General features: G+C 30.8%; 3 pseudogenes across 2 annotated transcripts; 2 read left to right on the top strand and 1 right to left on the bottom strand.

Moving 5' to 3' along the window:
- On the top strand, nt 1-2,693 carry LOC111299661 (exocyst complex component EXO70E2 pseudogene; annotated as a pseudogene). The gene has a single exon (XR_016329900.1). The product of XR_016329900.1 is annotated as an exocyst complex component EXO70E2 pseudogene (transcript).
- Nucleotides 2,694-3,750: 1,057 nt separating this feature from the next.
- Nucleotides 3,751-11,190, bottom strand: LOC111299662 (protein RIK-like; annotated as a pseudogene). Its single transcript, XR_016329901.1, has 12 exons — nt 10,918-11,190; nt 10,007-10,220; nt 9,217-9,318; nt 9,067-9,101; nt 8,902-8,977; nt 8,557-8,692; nt 8,364-8,440; nt 7,772-7,865; nt 7,514-7,631; nt 6,865-7,393; nt 4,486-4,709; nt 3,751-4,323 (listed from the first exon to the last, which is right to left on the bottom strand). The product of XR_016329901.1 is annotated as a protein RIK-like (transcript).
- Nucleotides 11,191-19,100: 7,910 nt separating this feature from the next.
- On the top strand, nt 19,101-20,369 carry LOC111300575 (putative L-type lectin-domain containing receptor kinase S.5 pseudogene; annotated as a pseudogene).
- Nucleotides 20,370-26,585: the final 6,216 nt, after the last annotated feature.

The raw sequence follows: 26,585 nt of genomic DNA, 5'->3' as shown, positions 1-26,585 counted from the left end.
TGCAAATTTCAAGGGTAGTTTAGATTTTTTTTTATTCTTTTCTTCCTTTGTACTTTAATAACAGTCAAAAAGACTTCTTCTCTTTTGACTTGTCATGCTGCAAAAAGTTTTCTTTTTTTGATAGTTTTCTTACATATCTTCAGCTTCTTTGTTTTTGAAGTTAGTTGATGGATATATATATATGGTCTTATGTCTTATTGTGAGTTGGAGCATTTCCATCCTCTGGTGCCTTGTTTCAAAAGATCGAGTCTTTAGAAAGAGTGGGTAGTTTAGATTTTTGCTTGTTTTTGTCTTGTTTCTTAGATCAAGTTTGATCTGTTTTGTTGTTTCTTGTGATTTTTATGTCCTTTCCTTTGTTTGGATGTTGTTTAAAGTTTCCATTCTTATCAATATATTGATTCAATAGCTTGAACTTCTGATCTAGTTAGTTTAAGCAGTTTGGGGATTCAATTCTTTGTATCTGTATAGAGAGAGTTTGATTTGGAGAAAGAACTTTTAGTTGAGCTTCTTTTTGAGCTGTTGTGGTTTTGGTTATGGCCATGGAGGGCTATGAATCTGTGGCTCCGCAATTAGAAGGAGAGGAAAATTTAATTGCTGCGGCAAAACATATAGTGAGAGCATTGGGATCCAATACTAACCTTACAGAAGATGTGAAGAAAATTTTGGCCGATCTTGGTAGCCAATTGTCTAGTATGGCTACAATTGAGGATAACATGGTTGAGGGTGGGAAAAGTGGGATTGAAGAGCAGTTGAGTGCTGTTCAGGAGAAGATTATGAGTTGGGAGGCAGATGAGTCTATGATTTGGGACTCAGGTCCGGATGAAGCTGTTGAATATCTGAAAGCTGTAGATGAAGCTCGAAAGTTGACTGAGAGATTAGAGAATCAGTGTTTGAATAGTGAAGAAGAGAAAGAGCTGTTGCGTAGGGCTCATGATGCTCTTCAGATGGCAATGCAAAGGTTGGAGGCAGAGTTTAAACACGTGCTTGTTCAGCATAGGCAACCCATTGAGCCCGAGCACATGTCATTTCGATCGAGTGAGGATGATGCTGTCGATGTGGGCTCAATAGTTTCTTTTGGAGATGACTCTTTTGAGGAATCAACCCACAGAGATAGCATCAGCAGAACCGCAGAGGATTATATCATTGATTTGGTTCATCCAGCTGTGATTCCTGATCTCAAATGCATTGCCAATTTGATGTTCATGTCAAATTATGAACACGAGTGTTGCCAGGCCTACGTCGTTGTTCGAAAGGATGCATTGGATGAGTGCCTCGTCAATCTTGAAATGGAGAAATTGAGCATTGAAGACGTGCTCAAGATGGAGTGGGGTGCCTTGAATTCCAAAATCAAGAGATGGGTTAGAGCTATGAAGGTCTTTGTGCGGCCCTATCTTGCCAGCGAGAAGTGGCTCTGCGACCAGATTTTTGCAGAGCTTGGATCAGCCAATTTTGTATGTTTTGTTGAGGCGGCAAAGGCTTCAATGCTGCAGCTTCTGAACTTTGCTGAGGCCATCTCAATTGGCTCTCATCAACCAGAAAGGCTAGTTCGAATTCTAGACATGTATGAGGTGCTTGCGGATCTTCTTCCTGACATTGATGCATTGTTTTTGAGTGAGGCTGGTTCTTCTGTTAGACTTGAGTATCATGAGGTTTTGAAGAGATTAGCTGATTCTGTAAGAGCAACATTTCTTGAATTTGAGAATGCCATTGCGTCAAACACATCAACAAGCCCTTTTGCAGGAGGGGCAATTCACCATCTGACCAGATATGTCATGAATTACATGCGGCTTCTTGCAGACTATAGGGATACCCTAAATTTACTCCTCAAGAATCAAGATGGATTGGCTGCTATCCCTGACATGATTCCAGCTAAAGAGGAGGAAAGCTTTGGTAGAGATTTCTCGGGCTGTTTTTCTCCAATGGCACTCTACCTCCAATCACTCACTTCTATTCTAGAAGCAAACCTCTATGAGAAATCCAAATTATACAGGGATGCTTCCTTGCAACACTTGTTTTTGATGAACAATATACATTACGTGACTCAAAAGGTCAAAAATTCAGAACTCAGGCTTATATTTGGAGATAAGTGGATTCGAAAGCACAATTGGAAATTTCAACAGCATGCAATGGACTGTGAGAGAGCTACTTGGAGTTCAATTCTGTCTTTATTAAAGGACGAGGGCAATTCCAGTTCCAATTCTATTTCAAAGACACTTCTGAAGGAGAGATTGCGTAGCTTTTATGTTGCTTTCGAAGAGGTTTATAAAACACAGACTGCATGGGTTATCCCAGACGTTCAGCTTCGAGAAGATTTACGGATTTCAACATCCCTGAAAGTAATCCAGGCTTATCGTACATTTGTTGGAAGACAATTGTACCACATTAGTGAGAAACACATCAAGTACAATGCTGAAGATCTGCAGGATTACTTGTTGGACCTCTTTGAGGGATCCCAAAAATCAATGCATAATCCCCATAGGAGGTGAAACTATGATAGCAAAGTAGGTATCTTTTACTGATGAAAGGCTTCTGTTGTAATTTTAGCTTTTTAGTTTGATCAATAAACAGGTGAATTAAGGCAATGCCAACCTGTTAAAAGTGTCTCTCTCTTTCTCAGTTAGCTTCCAAAATGATTTCCCTGTTTGTAATCTCATTCTTGTATTGATAAAACTCGATTGGATTCACTGGTACAACTCCATTGCCATACTGCTTTGCTGTAACTATAAGTGTAATAAGTATGATGTACATCAAAGATTATCAGATCCGCAATGAAACTGCTAAAACTCATTAAGATGGGCGGTGATCAGGTCCATATTTGTCAGTTGCTGCAATACTTTCCTGATGGCACAATGGAAAGTCTTGGTATTGGCTCAAAATGAAGGTCGTTCAACCAAATTTAGAAATTGAATTCAACTTGGAGGGGTCTCATATCTGTCAGGAAATTCATGGCATAGGATAAGGATGGCAACTAGAATTCCAAGCCAAATTGGGGATCAAACATTGAATAGTGTCATATATTTATATCATTAAAGTTTCTAGTTAGCCCATCACAGTCACTTGAGGCAAGTGATATTAACAAGAAAGACCTCGCATCTGTTACCTGTCCACCTTAAAAGAACCTGACATCTAAAAGAGACTTGACTTTCTCAACTTTCAATTTTTTCATAGCAACCAGTGGTTGGTTGAATTTTCAAGACAGTGTATCCTAATTTTTGGTATTCACAAACGTAGGCATTTAGAATTTGACTTAGGCCAAAGGCACAGCATATACGGGCAGGAGCATTGAACCATTTGATTGAAGCAATTAGATTGCTCTTGTGGTAACATAGTGGGTCTTCTCTTCCATCCATTTTCACTTCTCCTTTCAACATTTAGACTTTGAGATATAATATCTTCTCCTTCAGACTTCTCCTTCAAATCTGAAATTTACCCACTTTTTCCCACAGCCTTGTTCCTCCAAAAAGGAAAAACAACAAATCCCCCTATATTCTTTTGACCTCCTTTATGGCCCTAAATCCTTATATTTCAGTCGAAAAACTTACTCTTAGATTACAGCAACTCATTGCGAAAAAAATTCTTGATACACGAGCCAACAGCTCTGAGACATTTCAATATGTTTTTTTTAATTGTCATTGAAATTAGGTTGATTTTCAATAGTTTATCTAAGATTAAATCCATTTTTTTTTGGTTGAAAAGTAGAAAGAAAATGAAAGCTTAAACAATAAAAGTTTATAATTAAAAAAACTAAAATTTAAACAAGGAAAATTGGTATATTTTTTGACACATTAAAATGTTAGTATTCATTAGTATCCTGGCCACTGAAAAGAATTTATAGGGTTAAGCTATTTCCACTGACAGCCTGAGAGTAGTTAATCTTCCAGAAGAATGCAACTACCTAAAGATTTGCAGATTTCACCGAGACACTTGTAGCAAATTGCATCCAATATACAATAAAACACAGTTCTATCAGAATCAGAACTTTAAACGCTGCAGAGATGAGTAGTCTCACTGCAATAATTTGGAGTTACTTCACCTTGTTGATGCTCGAGAAGGACTCGACAAGCCGCAATCTTAACAGAAACAAATAAACCACAGACTTGATATGCACTTAACAGCATCCATAGTATTGCCTAATTCAGCCTCTGAAAAGAGCAATTCCTGCTTATTTGCCTAATATTCAGCAGCTTAAGCAATTGATGAGTCACAAAGCCCAGAATGGTTTTCGAATTGCATCTGCATCGGAGTTTCTATTTAAGGATTCATCACTGCTTTCCTCAGAATCATCATCTTCATCCCCATATGCCATTAACTGGACCAAGGTGTCTGAAACAACCAATCAATTTAGATAAGTAATATAAAGTTATACATTCTATTGGAAGAAATCAGCTACTGGATTTTAGTCAATATCACAGGATCATTCATGATAGGGAAGCGAATTTAGCACCAGAAACTTTTAAAATAGACAGTTTAGGGATCCATTCCCACCAGGGACAGCATCAATTTTAGCTTTACTAGTAACTTTGTTCTTGTCATGATGATGTTGATGAAGTGAACTTACGTCGAGGTGGTGGAGGCAGCATGGTTCTTGGAGGTGGTGCTGGCATTCCATTAGATGACGGATGAACCAACTTCTTTGGAGCAGGCATAGTTGATACATTTTTCACCCTTAAATCTTCCAAAGGCTTGCTTGGATTTAAAGATTGGGATTCCTGAAATGAGTTAGACAGAAATAATCCAAGCCTAATTTCTCAATAAGAGTAAGATAACAGTTAATGGGAAACATCTGGAAAAAAATTGTTAAAATTTCGAAGGTACAACAGAATCTTTATAAAGGTCATATGTGAGAAAAAAAATGACATGGAATTTTATTGTAAGGGCATGATTTAGTTAGTTAATTTCACCTTGGTGTCTTCAATAACATCGATATAAGCCAAAAATTGAGCCTGATATTTTCAAATCAAGAACTAAGGTAACTTGTGGGCAAGATGCAAGAAAATATGCCAGAATATCAAGTACAGTGTCACTCTCAACTAATAACTGTTGCGGTGGCTGAAAATTTGTTGTCAGAAAGAGGCTATGCAATTCTTGTTGATAGTTGGCTTATGTACTTCTTGTAATCTATTTCATGCATTTTCAGTTGGAACCTTAGCTTTAAAGTGATCCTAAACAAAATGCTAAACCATGTCGACACCAAAGAGCCTTTAAATGAAACTTCTGCTGCACATTCTAGAATGCAAAACCATGGAAGACACCGCACTAGAAATGCGAAATTCATGTTAAAAAGCTATACACCTAATCAATGTGTAAAAAATCTTGAAATGGTCCCTGATCATGGTTTTGAAGAAGGACTCATCAAATTGCTCCTTTGAAACTGAAAATCCTGTGAAACATACAAACCAATGGCCCTAACAGAGGTCCGGTATCAGCCTATTAGCTTCTTAGAAGGTCAGAGAAAATACCTGGAATGATAAGCAGAGAAAGTAAGCAGAAAAATATAATCATAAATCCAATAGCATCAATGCAAAGAATTACATCTAATCACATTAACTAGCAAAGATTTCCCATTTTTCTATGAGTAAGGTTTTTTTTCCTATTCAGGGGGGTGAAACAGGAGGAAGGGAGATAAGGGTGGTGGATCCATAAACATATTAGGGCTCATGTACCAAAATGAGTCAACAGAATAGAGAATTGCAATCATAATATCATGCATGGCCACACGCAGACAAAGAAATCCTGATTGACTTGGGAACTAACACGCAGGATTGAGAGAGTTAAAAGTGAAGTTGAAGAATTACATTAGATAAAAGACGGAATTACTATCCTTTACATTCCCCATTACATTAACTATAGCAGCAATCATTATTCAATTTCTACCACATGGACTCTAACATGGCCATTCTAACTAAATTACTTGGAAATGCCTCCATTCATAAATATACTTCTACTTGTCCAAATAAAATGGTTCCATCCATTGCTAGTAAATAACATATTTCTTTAACTGAAGTATAAAGTTAAGTAAAATACCATTCACCATAATAAGATAAAAGTGGCTCTAACTGTGAAAATTAATCAAAGCAAGTATAAACTTAGATATCACCATTCTAATTGCATTAACAACATTTATCAAGTAGAGATAGGCACTCTAGCATAGGCCAGAATGTCTTCAAGGAACTCTTATTAAGTACAATTCACCAAAAAGCTCCCATGGATAGCTATCTTCAATTCTACCCTCATCACAAATGGCTCTAAAATATTTATAGTCAATATTTACTTTTGAGGAATCAGTCAGCACTAAATAAACATAATTTTTCTTAGTAGACAAGCCCAAATTCTAGAGTCCCACCCCCTTCCCAAAAATCACTGAGAGAAATTGAGAGAGGTAATGCTTTTTGGCCCAGGATTTCTAAATGAATGTTAGACCACACTGCCATGAACCAGAATTGGTCCACTATGTTGAACCAAAAAGCCAGATTGGAGTAAGGACTTTGTCTGTCTTTAATTCCATTTACTACTGTTGGCCATTATTGCATGCAAATAATATAAAGGCAAAAGGGTCAAAAAAGATCTTGAACAAAAATTAAGTAATCATTCAAGTCCCAACATTTTATTACAATCAATCAAGCCCTAAATTTTCCATTTTAGATAAGTTAAACACTTAAACATCTATTTCCACCCCAATTGAGCATTCTAGTAGATGAAAATGGGTGTTGACGGTCAACCAATTTTCTTCTAAAAAGGGCTGAATTGATGAAAATGATAGGTTGAATTTTTGTTCAAGGGCTTCTTTGACCCTTTAGCCTAATATAAAGTCTTATACCTCATAGCTTCGCTTGAAGGGAAACTAGCAGGATAATGCACCGATACCTGGTTGGATCTTGCAGGGCCCTTTGAACCAGCTGGTAACTCCTGGAACTTCCATTTTTGTGGAGGCCGTTGCTCCTTCTCAGAATGTAAAGTAGAGCCAACACTTGATTTGGATACTGTGCTGGTAGCTGAGGTTGTAGGAACAACTGTGCTTGCTACAGGTGTTGCAGGTACAACAGTAGAGGAGATTGAAGATGATTGTCTAAGAGCTAAAGCTACCTGTTGCAATGGTGTGGCTTGGGGGTATATCCCACCATATCCAATATAGCTTGTCCCTCTAGTCACCAAAGGCTGTGGGTAACCAACTGAATTTGCGTGGGTAGGCCCAGAGTTAGGCATCCCCCCAACCATCCCCTGCAAATAGCCAGCAGTGACCCCAGGGACTGTAACAGGAGCTGGAGTGACTGGTATTGATGTCAAACCAGAAGCTGAACTAGCATGCACATTTTGCTCACTTGCAGAACTTTGAATTCCAGTCAACAAATGCGTTGGAGGTGGAACTGCACCATAAACCTTACTTGATGAAGTCCTAAAATGGGTGGAAAGAAACACGTTACTCCACTCTAAATGACAAAAAACCAGACTTGGAATTACAATGAGATTAGAAAATTACAGTCACCACCCATCAACAGAATAGAAACCCGATTACCTGGATGCACCAAACTCTACACTGATAGTGTCAAGGAGATTCTCAACCAAACACTTGGCATCATCAAGACTTTTAGGATTATTACTGGATAAGAATAAGTGCAGAGGCTGTTATGCTTCTGCAACCAGGATAAGGCCAGATAAACTATACTATGTAAAAAAAAAAATCTAAAATAACAGCAAAAATCCTTAGGTTTACCCAAAATCATACGGAAATAGGAAAAGAAAAAAGAGGTTGCATTATGCAACACAAAAGTACCTTCAGCCTGCACGCTCTCAAAGTTTCCGGAACCACATCCTCGTAGTATGACAGTTACTCCTGTTTCATTCATAATGTGATTTATATACTGGTCCTGTAAGTTCAAAACCGAACCACCAGCAACACAAAAAATGCTCTCCCAATTGTATGGAGATGTCAGACAAAGCTCCAAACATTAGAATCTCTCATCTTTAACAAATGCAACACAAGCATTAAGTAAACTGATTAGAGAGAATACTCAAACAAGTAAATGGGTAAAAGACATTCAAGAAATACCAGATACAAGCACATTAGTAAGAGGATTGAGACAAAGGGGCTGTTTAGGGGAGGACAGAACATAGTCCATATCCTTTGACATGAGAGCTAATTTTTCATTTAATTATGCAAGATGGTCCATCTAATTATACAATCTAATGATAGAATAACGAACAGCTATAGCTCACAGCTAATTATAAGAAGAGATAGAAATAAAACAGCATTATTAACAAGGCATAACAAAACATCAAGACAATATATGGATTGAGACTAACATACTATCCTTTAAAGGATTAGTGGAAGTGCAAAACTCAAAATAAGTAAATGAAAATCTCACATTGGGTCCACGAATACGAGCGGCAATATGCACTGATGGGTCAGCATTGAAGCCCAAATATACGCATGTGCTAAGTGCTTGAGAAACCAGATTCATTCATAGCCCAAATATACGCATGTGCTATGTGCTAAAGATTTACTCATAATTAATTATCTCAATCTCATAGCTCAATAATAGGGGTTGCAGTGCAAGCACACCTTCACACCATTGCTCATAGCCGCCATAAATGGGGTAGAACCTGCCCGTGAGCTCTGACCATCTTTCAATATTTCCTCAACCATTGCAGCCGCACAATCTACAGTTAAAATCCGCTCCACTGTCTCTTTTAGCTGCAGTGGTAATTAAACAAGCTTTATAAATCTTTTTCTTTAAATAGACCAACTACTTAGTTTTTAACTGTTATTTTTAGTGTCAACCAAAAGCTCAGATGAGAAGAAACCATATACGCTAAAATTTTCGTACAAACAGAATGAAATTTCAAAAATTTTCACTATAAGGACCCACTAATGCTCTATAAGGATGAACAGATTACACTTACATGAGCACCAGCAGAGATGTGCAGATAGAGAGGCTTTTCACCATCAGGAGGAGCATTAGGTGGGTGATACTTGCCCCTGCACACCAATTATGTCAAAGCATTAAAAAGAACAAAGAAGGATAATTATAGTTCAAAAGCTTCTAAAAATACATTTAAGAAACTAACCTCGTTATCACCACAGCACCAGTGCACCTTTGAATCTAAAAGATAATAAGTTTACTTATCAACATTTAATAAACAAAAGAATTATTCCCCCTATTTTAACAACAAGAAACCACTTTTTCCATCTTGCTAAGCAAAGAAAAACAGATTTACCTCTTCATGTGTCTGGCATTTTATGAGCTTGCATCGAACAGAAGATTCTGCATCATTTATTACAATTTCATGAGCAATCACTAACTCGTCCTGGATCTTAGGCTAAACAAAGTAACAAACAAAATGCACAATTAAATTTTACAATTAACAAATTTGAAAATACACAACTAAAAAACAGTTTAGCATATTTACGTACAAAAAAATTGTCGAAAAGCAAAAATGTAAATTCCCTGCATATAAAGCTTGGGATAGCCTATGACCAAATACAAAGGCCCAGAGTCATTTTGATCAGAGAAGCATTCCAAATATGAAACCATCCAGGCTGAAATATCCATAAAAAATATACTAACAGCAATTAAGAAAAAAGGGAAGAAAAATCCAATACACATCCTTACACTACCATATTTGGTCCATACATTTTAGACTAAATCCAAAAATAGTCCTATTTTGGTTAAGCAGTGAAGTAAAGTCCATTATCATTACCCCTCTCACCAACCTGCTCAAATGCTATTGCAAATTGCGTACATTTGACTACACGGACTTACCAATGTACAAAATATCATTTCAAGTACTGATGTTCTTAGCAATAAAACATACATATCAAAGAACAAAACACACCTAAAGATATATATTTGCAAATGATATTTTTTAAGACGGATCCACAAAATACAGAGAAGGGTAACAGAAGGGTAACAGAGAAACTATTCCTATAATCATCCTTATTCCTCAAGTAAATTTCAGGCAACAATGATTTTACTTTGTGCAAAAGTCATCATCTAAGTTTTCATACTTGATTTTGTTTTGATACCACTGAAGCAGCATGCTGTTGAAAGACTGTGGTAACAGCTATAGCACTAACAGCAAGTGGATTTGACAAAAAGGTGCCTGGGACTGGAGCTACACCAGGAAGTGGCATGCCAGCAAGAGTTCCCAAGTTGCTAAATGGGACAGAAAATCCAGCCGAAACCAATGCCTCTGCAGGCTGATCCCACTTTCTCTTTTTCCTGCATAATATCCCAACTATTAAAATTACAAATACCAAGCATAGCAATAATCTGCTATATAATAATCAAACAACTGCATAGAGAAATTCCATACATTTTTTGCAAACAAGTATTTGTGGGAGTTATGCAAATTGTAATAATGGGTGTAGTCAAATTACTAAAGGTTCAATGATACACATTTTCAAAATCAAAATCAGTCCACTAAAATTTTATGTCATAAATGAAACCAAACACATTTTCAAAATCAGAGTAAAAAGAAACACTTCCCCGCGCCCATAGAAATGATAATCATGCCCACAAACCTGTTTCATACAACAGCAACAACCTAGTGTTGATAATTTTGATATAATCTTTATCAAGGCCTGGCAGGTGACCATATACGTGCTAGCCACGAGACAATAACTCGCTCCAATTTAAGTTTTCTTCCCATTTTCACCTTTGTAGTTATCATTAAACTTATAGCTCAATTAAGCAGAAAATTTAAATACTTCAATATATTTACCGGGAAATGATATCATTTTCATCTTTTGATATGATTTAATTTGCCTTTAATATATCAATTGAATCACTATCAAGTTCAATAGATTCTTTTGATCAATTCCAAAAACAAAAAAGAAACTTTTAAAATGTAGAAATTAAGTACAATAATCATGGAGCCATTACGGTTGAAATTTAGGAGAAAAAAGAAAGTGGATACCTTTATCTTGTCAGTAAAGCATCGTTTGTTACAGTCCGGCCGTCGGAAGAAACCCTAGTGCCACCGTCCTCCGTCATCTCTTTCCAAAATTTTCAGAATTTCAAACAATAAATGGAAATCAGAATCTGTTATTATGAATTTTCAATTAAATATCGAATTTGTTTTGTCTTTAGGGATTTGATTTCGATTATGGCGTCAAATTGGGTTTTCGGCTGTTTTCTCTCAGATGCGTGAAAGTTTGGAGCCTTCGCGGAGAATTGAGAATTCTGGGGCACGTGAGAGCTGAAGTTGATAGCGTGACAAAGTCACGTGCACACTTCATCCGAATAAAAATTAAAAATTATATATGATAATTTTAAATAAAACATCAAAATTATTAAAAAAAACGTAGTTTAAAATTTTAGTAAAACTAGTATATAGAATTGATAAAAATAAAAATATATATATATATTTCGTAATTAGCATGTAGACATAAATTTAACACAAAATTTTTATATTATATATATTTGATATAAAATAAATATGATAAAAATATATAAATTATTAAATTTAATAAAAAATAATTATTTTATTTTATTTTTTATTTTTTTCACCAAATAAAGAACTTTTATTCTTTTCAAACAATTGCATAAAATAAAAATGAAACTAAGTAATTTAATTTTATTTTATATATTTTGGAGTCAAATCTTAAATTCGATAATAAATTGATATATAAATATCAAATTTGAATACATATTAAGGTGGAATAACTAATTTTATCATTTAATCAAAATACAATGATAAGTCATATCATTTGAGAAAAGTTAATATGAAAAATGCTAACATAACAAAAATTTTACCATGTGATGATTTTTTATTGTATGGACTTAACATGTTAACTTTGTTAGTTAACGACTATGTAAACAAAAATGTTACATCAAAAAAATCAAAATGTCATATCATTACTTTTAACAAATAAGTTTAAACTGTTAACAATTTAATTAAATTTGATAATTTATTAAAATATAGATATTTGATTTGAATACATTAAAATAGAGGAACTAATTTCATCATTTGATTAAAGTACAAAGATTTATTGTATAATTTGACCAAAAATATTTTGATTAAAAAGTGTATAGTTTAAATAAAAACAAGAAAAATGAAGTATTACCTATGGTGAAAAGCTGAGGATACTCTAAAGTAAATATTAATATGAATCTTGATCACCTAATAAACTAAAATATTAAACAAATCAAAGTGTTAAACATGTGGATGGATAAACCCCAATGCAAAAGTGAAAGATAAGAAACAACTAATAAATAAAATAGTATCTTATGCTTTTATTATCGACACTGGTTGCAAAGTAAAAAAAGTAAGAGCTAAAAGAAAAAAAGAACTTTCCAAAAGAAAATTTTAATTAATTGAGACATTTTTTCTAAATCATAATTTTTTAATTCATGAAATACTACAAAGAATCTATTTCAAAAGTCTTTTGAATCATGTGAGAAAAGATAATCTATTTGTTTTATAAGATGAAAATTGATCTTTTATTTTGTTCGGATGATTTGGATATGAAATTAGATGAAATAGAAAATTAGATATTGAAATATTAGATTGTTATCTTAAGCCTAATAAAAGAATATTGATAAAAAACGTTTATAGATATAACAAAGACAATGGAAAAGACAATGGTCAAAGAACATATATTTTGAGATAGAGGTGTAAATGATATATTAGTACTTATAAGCTATTTGGATTCGATTCGATAATTATCGAGCCAAGCTCAAGCAGTTTGATTTATTGAATGAGCCGAGTTCGAGCATATTATTACCTGACTCAAATAGCTCGCGAGCCTAATCAAGCTTTTCTATTATATATATTTTATTATTTTATTTATAAAATTATTATCTTACTCTTAACCTAAAAAACCTTAAAGGGGTGGTTAGTTTAAAGGAATCCACACAAAAAATTTAATGGAGGTTATTTAAGTCGTTTATGGCTAAAAACGCTTTCAATAATCCACTTCAAATTTTATAAGATGATTATTCAAAATGTTTTTTGACAAAAACACCTTGAATAATCCCAAAAAAAATGATCACTCAATTTGAGACTTATTCAAGGTGTTTAATGAGCAAAAATACCTTCAATAATCCTCTCATAAAATTTGATAGGGTTATTAAAGGCGTTTTTGGCCAAAAACATCTTCAATAATTTCCTTTAATTTTTATGAGATGATTATTCAATGCATTTTTTTTATCAAAATGCTTTAAATGATCCCATTCAATTTTGTATTAGAGATTATTCAAGGCATTTTTTCTCAGAAAATTCCTTGAATAATCCACTCATAAAATTGAATGGGGTTATTCAAGACGTTTCTAGCTAAAAAAGTCTTTCAATAATCCCTTTCAATTTTTATTAGAAGATTATTTAAGATGTTTTTTACTATATTCCCCTTCCATTTTTATTGAGAAGATTATTGAAGGTATTTTTGGCCAAAACCATCTTAAATAATCTCTTTCAATTTTTTAGAAAAAATTATTGGAGGTATTTTTGGCCAAAAACACATTTAATAATCCCTTCAAATTTTTTACTAAATAATTATTCAAGGGATTTTCTGGGCAAAAATACTTTAAGTAATCTCTTCCAATTTCTTAAAAGGGATTATTTAATGTGTTTTTGGCTAAAAATACTTTCAATATTTTCCTAACATTTTTTTACTAGAGGATTATAAAAGATGTTTTTAACAAAAAACGCCTTAAATGACTCTATTCTCGTTTTTGTAAAGAATTATTCAATGCGTTTTTTTTCAAAAAATACCTTAAAGAATCCTCAATACAAAAATGGAATGAATTATTTAAGGCATTTTTGTCCAAAATGCCTAAAAACGCCTTAAATAATCACCTTATAAAAATTTATGAGGGTATTATTGAAGGCGTTTTTGATCAAAAACACCTTCAATAACCCCATTAAAAATTGAGTATGGAATCAAACTTATTTTTTACTAGATAAACGAGCATATTCAAACGAGCTCGAGTAGTTTAATTTTGATCATGAATCGAACTCGAGCAAGAAAAATAAATTTTGATCGACTTCGAGTTCGAGCTGAGTATCGAGTCACAAGTTGTAGTCGAGTTTAAGCTCGAACTTCTTACTATATCATCGTAACTCAGCTCGATTATACTCTTACTTGAAAGTTTTTATTCATGAACTGAGAAATTTGTTTTTTAAGTTAACACCATTAAGTTTTATGAATAATAATTATTTTTAAAATATTAAAAAATACAGCTTGGCGATTACGCGGCAAGAAATATTATATTTCGAGAAACAAGTTTAAAGGTATAATATTTTGAGAAATAACATCTTAAATCACTACAATTTAATAAAAAACTTGCAGATGAGTAATAAAGGTATTTTGAATTAGTACCAAATTTGATTGCCATAATTATACTTAGGTTCAATTATGTAAGAAATTTTTATACTTCATGAAACTTTAGAATTGAATATATATATTTAGTTCTTATATTATTTTAATTTGATAATTTTAGTGTAATCATAAACTTCATTAATTTTTTACCATTAAAATGCTGACATGATTGTTTACTTGATAATGTGGCTATTAACTTCACTAACGTGGCGTTGATTTGCTAATATAATAACTTAGACGGATAAACTCATTTGTTAAATTATGTGAATAGTCTTTATACTCACATAAAATTTTTAAAATTTAATCTCCGTAATCGCACGGAATTTGAAATGTATTCCCTTTGATATTAAAAATATTTTGAATCTTTTTAATAAATTTTTTATTTTTTAAAATATCAAATTTATTTTTTCAATATTTTAATTTTTTTAATTTCAGTTTTTAAAAGTTTTGTATGTTTCAAAATTTAAAATTTTTATTTAAATAAAATATTTACTTTTATTATTTTTTCTTTTTTTGGATTTTTATAAAAATTTCCATATTTTTTTATTTCTATGTTTTTTTAGAAAAATTTTATAATATTTTATGTTTTAAAAAAGAGTTTATAAATTTTAAAAAAATTTTATACATTTTTTATCTTGCTCAATTGAAAAATAAATCAAAATAAAAAATCTTTGCATTTCACTATTTCTTTATTTTACCCAGATTTTTATCCTTTTCCATCTCAAATATACCAAATAAAACAAATTCTAAAGACCTAGGTTTTCTTTATAGTTTATTTATTTATTTTCATTTGAATATTAAAAATTATAAAAAATTATAAAAAAATACAAAATTAAAAAATATAGAAGATTTTATAAAAATTCTAAAAAGTTAAAAACAAAAAAAATTGAATACTCTAATTAATAAAATATTAAAATTTGAAAGCATAAAAATTCAAAAAAAAAATATTTAAAAATTAAAATATTCAAAAAAGGAGAAAATTTAATATTTTTTAAAAACTAGAAATTTTTTTAAAAAGTTCAAAATATTGAAAATTTCAAGAAAATTCTAAAATTCTAAATATTAAAAAAATTAAAAAATACAAAACTTTCAAAAATGAAATTAAAGAATATTTCAAAAGTAAATTTAATATTTTTAAAATACTAAAAAATGTCTAAAAAATTCAAAAGATTTTTTATATCAAAGAGACTAAATTTCAAATTTTGTGCCATATAATTACTAAATTTTAAATTTCGTATGAGTATAAGAACTATTTATATAATTTAACAACTGATTTTATCTATCCAAGTTGCCATTAACAAGTCAATATTACAACAGCAAAATCAACTCTCACATTATCAAGTCAACGTCAGGTCAATATTTTTAATAAAAAAATGATGAAATTAGTGATTAGATTATGATTATTAAATTAAATAGTACGAGAACTAAATTTATATAAATTATAATATATTTATTAAATTTTAAATTTTTGCAAAGTCTAGGAATCTCTGGCATAATTTGACCTTATACTTATATATAAATGAAAGCCAATCTTTTGTAATAATCTTTTATTATAGTAAAAATTTTGCATCAGCTACAAATGCACTTTGCTTTTTATGTTGAGAGAATCATTATAAATCTCCTTTGTTTTTTGTGTTGCATTTTTTTGGAGTAAATTACATATAAATAACATGTGGTTTGAGGTGGATTGAAAATGACTTTTGAGATTTAAAATATAATATCATATGATTTTTTTATTATTTTTTACCTAAAACCATCATTTTTTCTATTTCTTTTTATTTTCTTTATTTTTTCCTTTTTTTTCATCATCAATTAATTCTCTTTCTAAAACTAGATAAATTCTCTCTCTAAAACCAAATAAATGAAGTTCTCAATCTTTTTTTTTTTCATCTTTTCCTTTATTGTTTCCAATTTTCATAAATGTTTTTTACTCCTTTCTACCTCTAAACATTTGTAACTTGTTTTTCTTTTAAATTGTGGTGAATCCCAAATCATACCATATGGATTTGTCATGAAATTCTAAATTCTAACCTATTTCTTTATTTTTGTCTTTTTTAATCTTTTCACTTTATAACAACAAAATGCATCTATTGTCTCAAAATAAAAAAACTCACATTTCACAAATTTTAGAACACAACAACCCATTGAAAAACAAAGAAAAAAATTTTTAAAACTCACATATTAGAAATTTCAAGACCTAATTTAATGATCCATAAAAAAAAATCAAAGTAATTAAGTTTGGTGTAAATAGAAATAGCAACACAATTAAACTAACCATTGTTGCTTTTTGATTTCGTAGTGACAATAATAGAATCGAACCCATCTCTATTAATTTTGCTTTGTTTTTTAATTAAAAATTTATCAATGCATTGGGTTCGATTAAAAAAAGAATTTTAAGTTTTTAGGTTTGAAGAAAGAGAGAGCTAAGATAATTAGAAAAATAAATTATGAAAAATGAGATTCAATGGATGATTTCTAGTTGGTCATTATCAAATTTGCAAAATGAAAAAGAAGGGAAATGAAAAAAGGGAAAAAAGATTTTATTCAATTTACTTAGTATGATGGCATTTTTTTCTCATATATTTGTAAATAAATTCATGAGCATGGAGGAGATGTAAAAGAATGGTAACTTGGTAAGTAAAATTTGAAAATGGAAGGAGAGAAAGCTTGAGAGGATGGTGATGAATGATGGGTTGGTGGCATGATGGATAAAGTTAGGAGAAGAAGGGAAAGAAATTCTAATGGTGTTAAGGATAATGTTAACAGAATAAAACACGAGATGATTAAGTGTCACTTTTTAAATATCAAAGGGTAAATTTATTTTGACCTTAACTGCAAGGTATTTATATGTAATTTACTTTTTTTGTATGTTTTATGAAAAATTATCAAATATACTAACAGTGAAGTTTTTTTAACTTCACAAGCAAGATTAAGATAATCACATAGATCCCTTGTATATTTAAAAAAAAATTAATTTAAAAAAAAAGTAGTATATATGTTATCATCTTAACCTTATTTGTAAAGTTAAAAAACTTCACTGTCGTATCAATAATTTCTTTTGTTTTATTATTTTTTTAAGAGTAATGTTGATCTTAAATTAATTATTATTTTGAAATTATAAAAATTTTAAGTGTATTTTTCAAAGTAAATTTGCTTAGGATATTAATGTATTTCTTAAATAAAAAGTTTTTTATAAAAATTATTTATTTAAATTTAAATGAAAGTCCAATTAATTTTTCAAAAAAAAAATTGGACTTACTAGAATTGGTTTTTAGAAAGAAAGTTTCGTATGGGTTTTAGTTGATTAGAGTTTTTGTTCTTGCAAATAAAAATGTATATAGTTTGATTAATTATTTTGACAAATACACAAGCTTTTCAAGTTAAATAATTTTTGTTATTAAATAAAAATCTTTTTTGGCAAAAAAAAAAAAGAAGATCTTTTGAAAGGATTTTAAATTATATCGAAGTCCAACATTTTCATTATAAATATTTATTTTTGGACTTGAAAACTACATTCAAAATTCCCAATATTTGTTTCAATATTTTGGACTAAATTCCACTTTTATTCCCAACAAAATTAATCTTCAATTTATTCTAAAACTGAGAAGGTTTTTTTTTTTTTTTTTCCAAATTGTAATAGCTGCAATCATTTTCAAAACTTTTAATTTGTCAAATTGGCATATCATCAAGAGGGATTGTAATCAGAGAATTCAAATTTCTAACTTTGGGTCAAATAATGTCACAAATTCCGGGTCAACTGTTGAATAAGCAATAAATTCGCCTGTGGAGTTGCTGTTCCACTGCATCCTTTTTGAATAAAAACTGGGAATAAAATATGAAGAAAAATGGGAGGTTTTGACTAGTATGTGTCAGACTAATTGTATCTTTTGACTAGAATGTGAATTGTGAAGTAGAGTTTCTTTCAGCCACAGAAAAGGCAGAATCTAGCAGTTCCACTGGTCTCCAAATTGTTCCATCCATTTTGAGGCAGAAAAGTTTTGTTCTTCCAATTGTATTAGCTACTGCAATAATAATTTTTAAACCCAACTCTGTGAAATAGTATGCCCTGTCTGTGCCTACAGCTTCATATCCTCTCAAGTTGTCGGGCTTCTGGTTTTGCTCACTCTCACTGGATTCAGCATCTCTCTTCAAGAGATGTGACTAGTGCAAGCATGAGCATCTCAAATATGTCTGGAAGGGTCCTATATAATCAACCATTTAGACTATGTATGGGACAATGGAAGAGACGTGAAGGGCAATGGCTTGGGATCATAAATGGCATCACCACTGGGTTAAGCAATATAGTTGCTATTGAATTCGACACAAGGAAGCGCAATACGGAAGATGTTGATGATAATCACGTTGGAATCGCTGTCTCCATGAATTCAGAATCATTACGTGGTCAAGGCCTCAATCTTTCAAGTGTATTGATATCATGGCAAATGTACAATATGATGCTTAATCAACTATTATGAGTATTTTTGTTTCCTCAGTTGATTCTGGAGAATAGAGCATGGAGAAACCTATACTTTCGCTGCACCTTGACCTCTCTGATTTATCTTTCTCAAGATATTTATGTGGGGGTTTTCAGCTTCTACTGGGGTGAATGCTTCTCAACTTAATTCAGTAAGGTCCCGGAATTTTACTAGTTTTGAGTCTTGATAAAAAATCAGTCAACCATCTATGGATTCGGATTACAGTTTCAGGGATTTTGTTCTCTCTATTGATTATTGATCTTCTACTGGTTATATTGGAAAAGAAAACTAGTGGAAGATGATGAGTCAGAGAGAGCTAAAAATTTTTAGTTCATCAACAGCTGCACAGAAATTCCATTTGAAGGAGCTTAAATTTGCAACAGAGAACTAAAGTTTGATGAACAAACATGGGAAGGGGGGATTTAGCACAGTCTACAAGGGAACCTTGGGCAACAAGGCAGTAGCTGTGAAAAGAATTTCAAAGAATTCACTCCATGGAAAGCAAGATTATAGCAGAAGTCAATTCTATTGGCAATATCCGTCAAAAGAACCTAGTAAAATTGATTGGATGGTGCTATGAAAGCAATGAGCGTCTTCTGGTGTATGAGTTCATGCCAAACAGAAGCCTTGACAAGCTCGTATTTTGGAATGAAACGACAGCTGTTAACGGTAGGACTTTGACTTGGGAAAGAAGGCCTAATATCATTTCCGGAGTGGCACAAGCACTGGACTATCTCCACAATGGAAGTGAAAAAGGATACTTCATCGAGAGACATAAATGCCAGCAATATAATGCTAGAAGTAGATTTTAATGCTCCACTTGGAGATTTTGGTTTAGCCTGAGTAATTCAACTAAACCAAAACACTCACCACGCAACAAAAGAGATTGCAGGAACCCCCAGATAAATGGCTCCACAAAGTTTCCATACAAGGAGGGCAAAAGTTGAAGCCGATGTTTATGCATTTGGTGTTCTGATACTTGAAATTGTGTATGGAAGAAGACCTGGACATCTATGTGAAGTAAATAACTACAGCAACAGCATAGTGTATTGGGGTTTGGGCGAATTACCGGATGAATAGGCTCACTTTTGTTGTAGATTCCCGAATAAATGAAGATGCTAATGAGGAGCAGAAAGAATGTCTCGATGCTAGCCCTCACCTATTGCCATCCAAATCCATTTTAAAGGCCCTCTATCAAAACTGCATTGCAGTTTCTTATAGGGGAAGCTGAGCCTCCAGAAGTTGCAGTTGAGAAACCGGCTTTCATGTGGCCAGTCTTAGGGATGCTTTCTAAGTGGAGATCAATTTACTGCCACAACAGAACTTAGTGGTAGATGACATTCATACCTTCTGAAACCGGCTAATGCTATGCATAATAATTGGCCAGTCTTGTATGTTTCAATATGTGACAGTTATGAAAGCAAGAAGGCTTTCTTTTATCCCTTTTTTTTTTTTTTTTACAATTGAAGAGCACCAGCTTAAAAAGACGAGATCTGAGTAAACTTTCATCCAACTCAAATTTTTTCCTCATAAATATTTATCTGGTATACTAGCATTCTTCTTCAATCAGAGAATGCATGACCAAATCCCTCTTGCATTCAAACAGAACTCCTTGTTTAAAATAAATTCTTGAAAATAGAAAATGTATTTTCCAAAGACAGCCAGATGGAAATTTGAGATACTTTGCTGCTATACTTTACTGACAATGAATTTTATTATAAGAATCTCTGATATAGATTTGAATAAAAATGGATGTTTTGACAATAGTGACTTTCTGTTTTGTATTGTGACTTTCTGTTGTGTATTATCATAAGCAATTCTACTTTAGACCTAAGGGAAAAAAAAGGAGGTTTTGAAGAGGCATGAGGAAGTTCAATTTCTTTCACTCCAAGAAAAGATAGAATCTATCAGTTCCATTGATGCAAATTTGTTCATTCTAATACTCTCATCCTTCGTAAGACAGAAAGTTTTTGTTCTTCAAATTTCAATGACTTTCAAAACTCTAGCTAATGATATGGCTTGTGCCCATAACACCGTGTCCTCTCTAGTTTTAAGGCTTCTGGTTTTGCTCACTATCAAAGGCTGCATCATCCAGGTGAACTGCCTGAATTTTTGTTATCCATTGTTCAACAAGGTAAACGAACACGATTTCATTTTCTCTGAGAATTTAAAAATTTTTCTAGAGGCCCTTCAAGTAACTCCAGATACTATTAATGGTATAATCTCAAATATGTCTGGAAGGATCCTATAAAGTCAACCATTTAAAAAATGGGAGAATAGAAGAGGCACGAAGTCATCATTCAAGTCATCCTTTGTGTTTAATATCGAGCCTCTGACATCTCAACTGGTGATGGTATAGCCTTTATTTTAACCGAGCAGATATCTATCCAAGAGAACAGTGGAGGGAAACGGCTTGGGATCGTAAATAGCGGGACCACTGGATTAAGTAATATAGTTGGTGTAGAATCCGACACAAGGAAGAGTTATATGGGAGATACAGATGATAATCGCATTGGAATAGAAGTGAGAAGTGCTGTATCCATGAATTCACAATCATTAAGTGGTCATTGCCTCAATCTTTCCAGTGGTATTGATATCATGGCAACTGTATAATATGATGCCTAGTCAACTACTATGAGTGTATTTGTTTCATCAGTTAATGCTGGAGGAGTGATGATCAAGAAACATATAATTTCACAGCATCTTGATCTCTCTTATTGTTTTCCTGAAGATATTTTTGTGGGGTTTTCAGCATCTAAAGGTCTGGATGCTTGCCAACTTAATACGGTTAAGTCCTGGAATTTTACTAGTTTTGAAACTTCAGAGAAAGAATCAGTTAACCGTCTACGGATTAGGATCGATGGATTGTGGTCTCACCATTGATCAAAGTGATCTTTTGCAAATTGTATAATTGGAAATGGCTCCAGAAAGTTTCCACACAGGCAGGGCAATTGAAACTGATATTTATGCATTTGCTTAAAAGTGTCCGCGGATGGAAACCTGAACATCAATTTGAAGTAAACAACTACAACACCAGCATTCTGGATTGGATTTAGGAGAATTACAGGATGGATAGGCTCACTTTTGTTGTCAATTCCCAAATAAATGAAGATGTTGACATGGATCCGATGAAGAATGTACTGATGCTAGGCCTGGCCTGTTGCAGGAGAAGCTGAACCTCCAGAACTCCCCGTTGAGAAACCGGCTTAGCTCCTCCAAGGGAGTTAGATTGCATGTGGCCTGTCTTAGCTCCTCCAACGGAGTTAGGTTGCTTGTTAAGTGGAGATCAACCTACTCCGACAACAGAATTTAATGGTGGATGACATTCATGTCAGATGAAAGAGTAAATGCTGATATGCTATGCACACTCTTAATTGTGAATGTAGGGTAGTTTAGAATACGATACTATCCACATTAGATAGAAATATTTAATTATTGATAAATAAAATTAATTTTTATATTAATTTTATTTATATTTTAAATAATTATATTTGAACAAAAATAATTATCATATGACAAATTGTCGTAACTATTTGAATATAAATTTATTATTATTAATAAAAGTCATGATAATACAAATGGTCATAATCATTTGGATAGAAGTTTATGTCGTTCATTTGTTATAAATAGATCTTTCAGTTTAACTATTTTTATTACTTCTGATTAGAGAGTTTGAGGCTTTATTGTATCCTAGAAGCATAATTGTCTTTAAGAAAATGTTCTTAATGCCTTAAAGCTATTTTTTTATTATTATTTCTCTTTTCTTATTTATTTTTTCTAAAAATTTAAAGGCAACTATAAGAAATTTTTATTTCGCATGAAAAAGATGCAAGGAAAAGAAATTAGCATGATTTAGATATCAATATTAGAAGAGGCTCAAGATATCAAAGGATTAATGTTTTCATGGACCAAAATATTAATTTTCATAAAGATCTAGAGATATGCATTTATTTTTTTTGCATAATTATTGGTAACAAAATTGACTAAATAAGATAAACATGTTAACATTTAATTTCATTAGTGTGTAAAGTCAAAGCACAATATGCAAAATATTGATTACATTGCATAAGTTTATGCATATACTAAAATTGACTCCATAATTGAGTCTAATGAATTGTATTATATCTATTTGAAAAATCGATACTTATAAAGACTAGAATGAAAAATAACCTAAAAACATAAAAGAGAAAGACATGAATTGATTATGACAAAAAAAAATCATCACTTACCATCAAGTATCAGATTAAATTGGCTTTTAATGGAATGATCGATTATTTAATTATCATATCTTGGTTATATATAGAACATATAAATTGTCTCATAATTTCTATGAAAACAATCAGAATGGGTAAATGAATTTACCATAAAAAATTAGATATAAATGAAGAATCTATGCTGAAAATAAGATTTAGTTGTAAGATTAGTTTTATTTTTAAATCATAGCACCAAAATTAAAATAGTAAGTTAAGTCAAGCTATTTATATGGTTTTATTTTTGTTGGTCATTTCTAAATCAAATGTTGATTTTTTTTAAGTTATTATTGGTTCAAATTTTGACTAGTATTTAATTTTCATGAAAATCAATTAAAATTAAATTGACATATGTGAATAATTATTATTAAAATATGATATTTCATGGATTAATTGGTGGATAATAAACCAAATAATTGTTATTATTAGAAATATGGCTAATGTGACATGTATTTTGCCTATTTGGTGTATTACACTAAAAGTGATTTTACAAAATAAAGTTTTATTGTGAACAATCACAAAGTAAAAATTATAAATAGTTGTCAAAGAGTTAATCAATGGTTACATAAAAACATTGTTGCTTTTCCTATATGGGATATTGATTAAAAAAAAAGGCATGTTATTAAAACTATTGAAACATTTGTCGTTTACTAGCATTTTGAATGATACTCATCAATGTCTAATTAGCTATGTTTATAAATAAGAAAAGAACGTGCAAATTCAATGTTCTAAAGGCACCAAGACATGTATGTGTTTAATTCTATTTTATGATGGCATAAAAAATATTGGTACAGTTTACCATATATTATGAAAATGAAAAGTGCACAAGTTTCTAAGATTTTCAATAGTTTCATGATAATGTCAGGAATGTAGTTGGTTATACACCATATTAACATATGAGTTTAGATAATAATATTGACTTGTGAAAGCTATAAGCATTGGAGTTAGCCAATCAATGATTTAACGAATGTAAATTGCATGAAATATGAGTAGAACTCGTATTGTAATTATTATTTATGTTATTTTATGAAAATGATTATTTGGATTCATGTTTCATGACTTGCGTTGATAGGGTGATTTAGATATAAACATATTAATCACAAAATAATTGTGAAAGTATTTGAAATTGAAGTTAAATATACTATGAACTCTTATTGTAAATAGGCATATTGGTCCTACAAGTAAAGTTTGAATTTATTATACATCCAAAAATGTTATAATTAATTAAAAGTGGTAAATAATAGAGATATATATACTTAGGTTGCATAATGGTGGAGAAATAAAGTTCTCATAAAATTTTGAAATTAAGTTTAGAGGTTTCAATGGTCATGAACTTAGAATTGGCTATTGGGCAAATTAATATATGCATTGGAAACTCATGATAACATTTGAGATAGTTAGTTTTTACTAAAAGCCATAACTATAAATGAGATAACTTCAATAGCCAAATCTATATGATTTATATATATGATGTAGATTATTATGATTGGCTTATAATAGCCATAAGCCAAAATTGATGCCACAATCTTGATCACGTTGTGATAATTTTTTGTTATGTATATATGGTCTAATTCATAAATTGTACAAATGATTTATCATTTATGGCTTTATTCAAAGTTTTGAAATATAGTAAAAATTTTAAAGTATATTTACTTTGGAAGCCATGAATGATTTAAAGATCTTGTGAATATGAAAACTTTTATAATAGCAAAATGAATGCTATCTAATCCATTTGGGTGATGAAAATGATTTTGTTCATGGTAATAAAAACTATTAATAGTGTCCATGATAAAATAGATTTATATAAGTATTTATGAATTGATATAAAAAGTCTTAAAATGAGACTATAAAAGCATGATTATATTTGAAATCTGTTTATTGATGTAAGCTGTTATATTGAGTTAAAATATAAAAGTTTTGAAACTTTTATAAAAAAAAATATTAAGATATAGAATATTTACTAGTTATATTTCACTGAAAGTGGATTTAGAGGCATTCGTGATATCTTAGCAAATAAAATAAATGAAATGGTAACTTAATTAAATATATATGATATCTTTATAATTAAATGAGGCATTCTTTAATAAAAGAACACATACTTGCACATGGTAGGGGTGATGAGAATTAAAAGATATAAAAATTATCACGATAATGTTGTAAGATTTTAGTTTAATTTTACGAGTAAATTATACAAGCTAATAACTTTAGCACACTTATTCAAATAAAATCATAAAAAGGTCCTTAAAAATATTAAAAAAACTAAAATGATTTGATTTATTCATTCAGTTTATCCAATTGTATTAGAAGTATAACTGTATTAAAGATATATAAAAGTATAGAAATAGAATTGTTGAAATTTATAAGGATAGAGTTGTGGCCACAACCAATACCAACTTTTCTTAAAATGATAAAAATGAGGCAATAATTTCTAGAGCATATAAATGATATGCAAAATAAAATGTTTGGATATATTAACCTGAAGTGATTACATTAAAGATTCAATCTCAAGTTGAAGTAATTACCATAAAGAAAAATTGAATTTCAAGATATTTGGTTAGTAGTACTTGAAGTATAATAGATTTAAACCCTTACTATTAGATACCAATAATAGGAACCCAACTTAGAATTAGTAACCTCTAATTACAACATTTAATGCATAAAAACATGTTATTGCTATGTGTCTATTAAGTACTAGTAAAATCCATTTAAATTTTAGAAATTAGTGTAGTTCATTGCACAGAGAGAATGAGTTTTTATACTCTTAATAGAGTTTTAAATATCTAAAATAATGAAAATATAATGAAAACTTTATCTTTATAAATATAAAAGTGGAGTTGTTTCAATAAGAAGAATTGTGGTTTCTCTTGTAAATATTTATAAATAAGATAAACACATGGCCATAATAGTACTAAAATGGTTATAAACATATGACAAAAGAATAAATAAGTATTATATGTGTTTTATCTTCAATTCTAACACTAGGAGTTGAGATTTAATCTGTGGATACCATTAACTTTGTTAGAATTCTAAAATATATATGCTAATTGAATGTTTAAATGAAGAGATACTTTTTTATATTCATAATATTTATTTGTATAAAAAGTTAAAGATTAAGCACCAATATTCCAAATTAATGAGAGATTGTTGGTAGTTTAAAATGTAGTGTATCCTACATTAGATAGAAAGATTTAATTATTGATGAATAAAATTAATTTTTGTATTAATTTTATACATATTTTAAATAATTATATTTGGACATATGATAAATGATCATAATTATTTGAATATAAATAAATTATTATTTATAAATGTCATGATTATATAAAATATTATAGTCATTTGGATAGAAGTTTATTATTCACTACTTCTTATTAGAGAGCTTAAGATTTTATTATATCCTAAAGATATAATTACTTTTAAAAAAATATTTTCACGTCTCAAAGTTAAAATTTTTTTATTATTTCTTTTCTTTTATTTATTTTTTTAACAAAAAGTACTATAACAAAGTTCAATGTGTTACAAATATGTATATCCAAAGAA

This window comes from Durio zibethinus, chromosome 18 (assembly GCF_047325235.1).
Source record: "Durio zibethinus cultivar Kanyao isolate XHJ-2024 chromosome 18, ASM4732523v1, whole genome shotgun sequence".
NCBI lineage: Eukaryota > Viridiplantae > Streptophyta > Magnoliopsida > Malvales > Malvaceae > Durio > Durio zibethinus.
The sequence above is the reverse complement of the archived record's forward strand: the minus strand, read 5'-3'. Positions and strand labels throughout refer to the sequence as shown.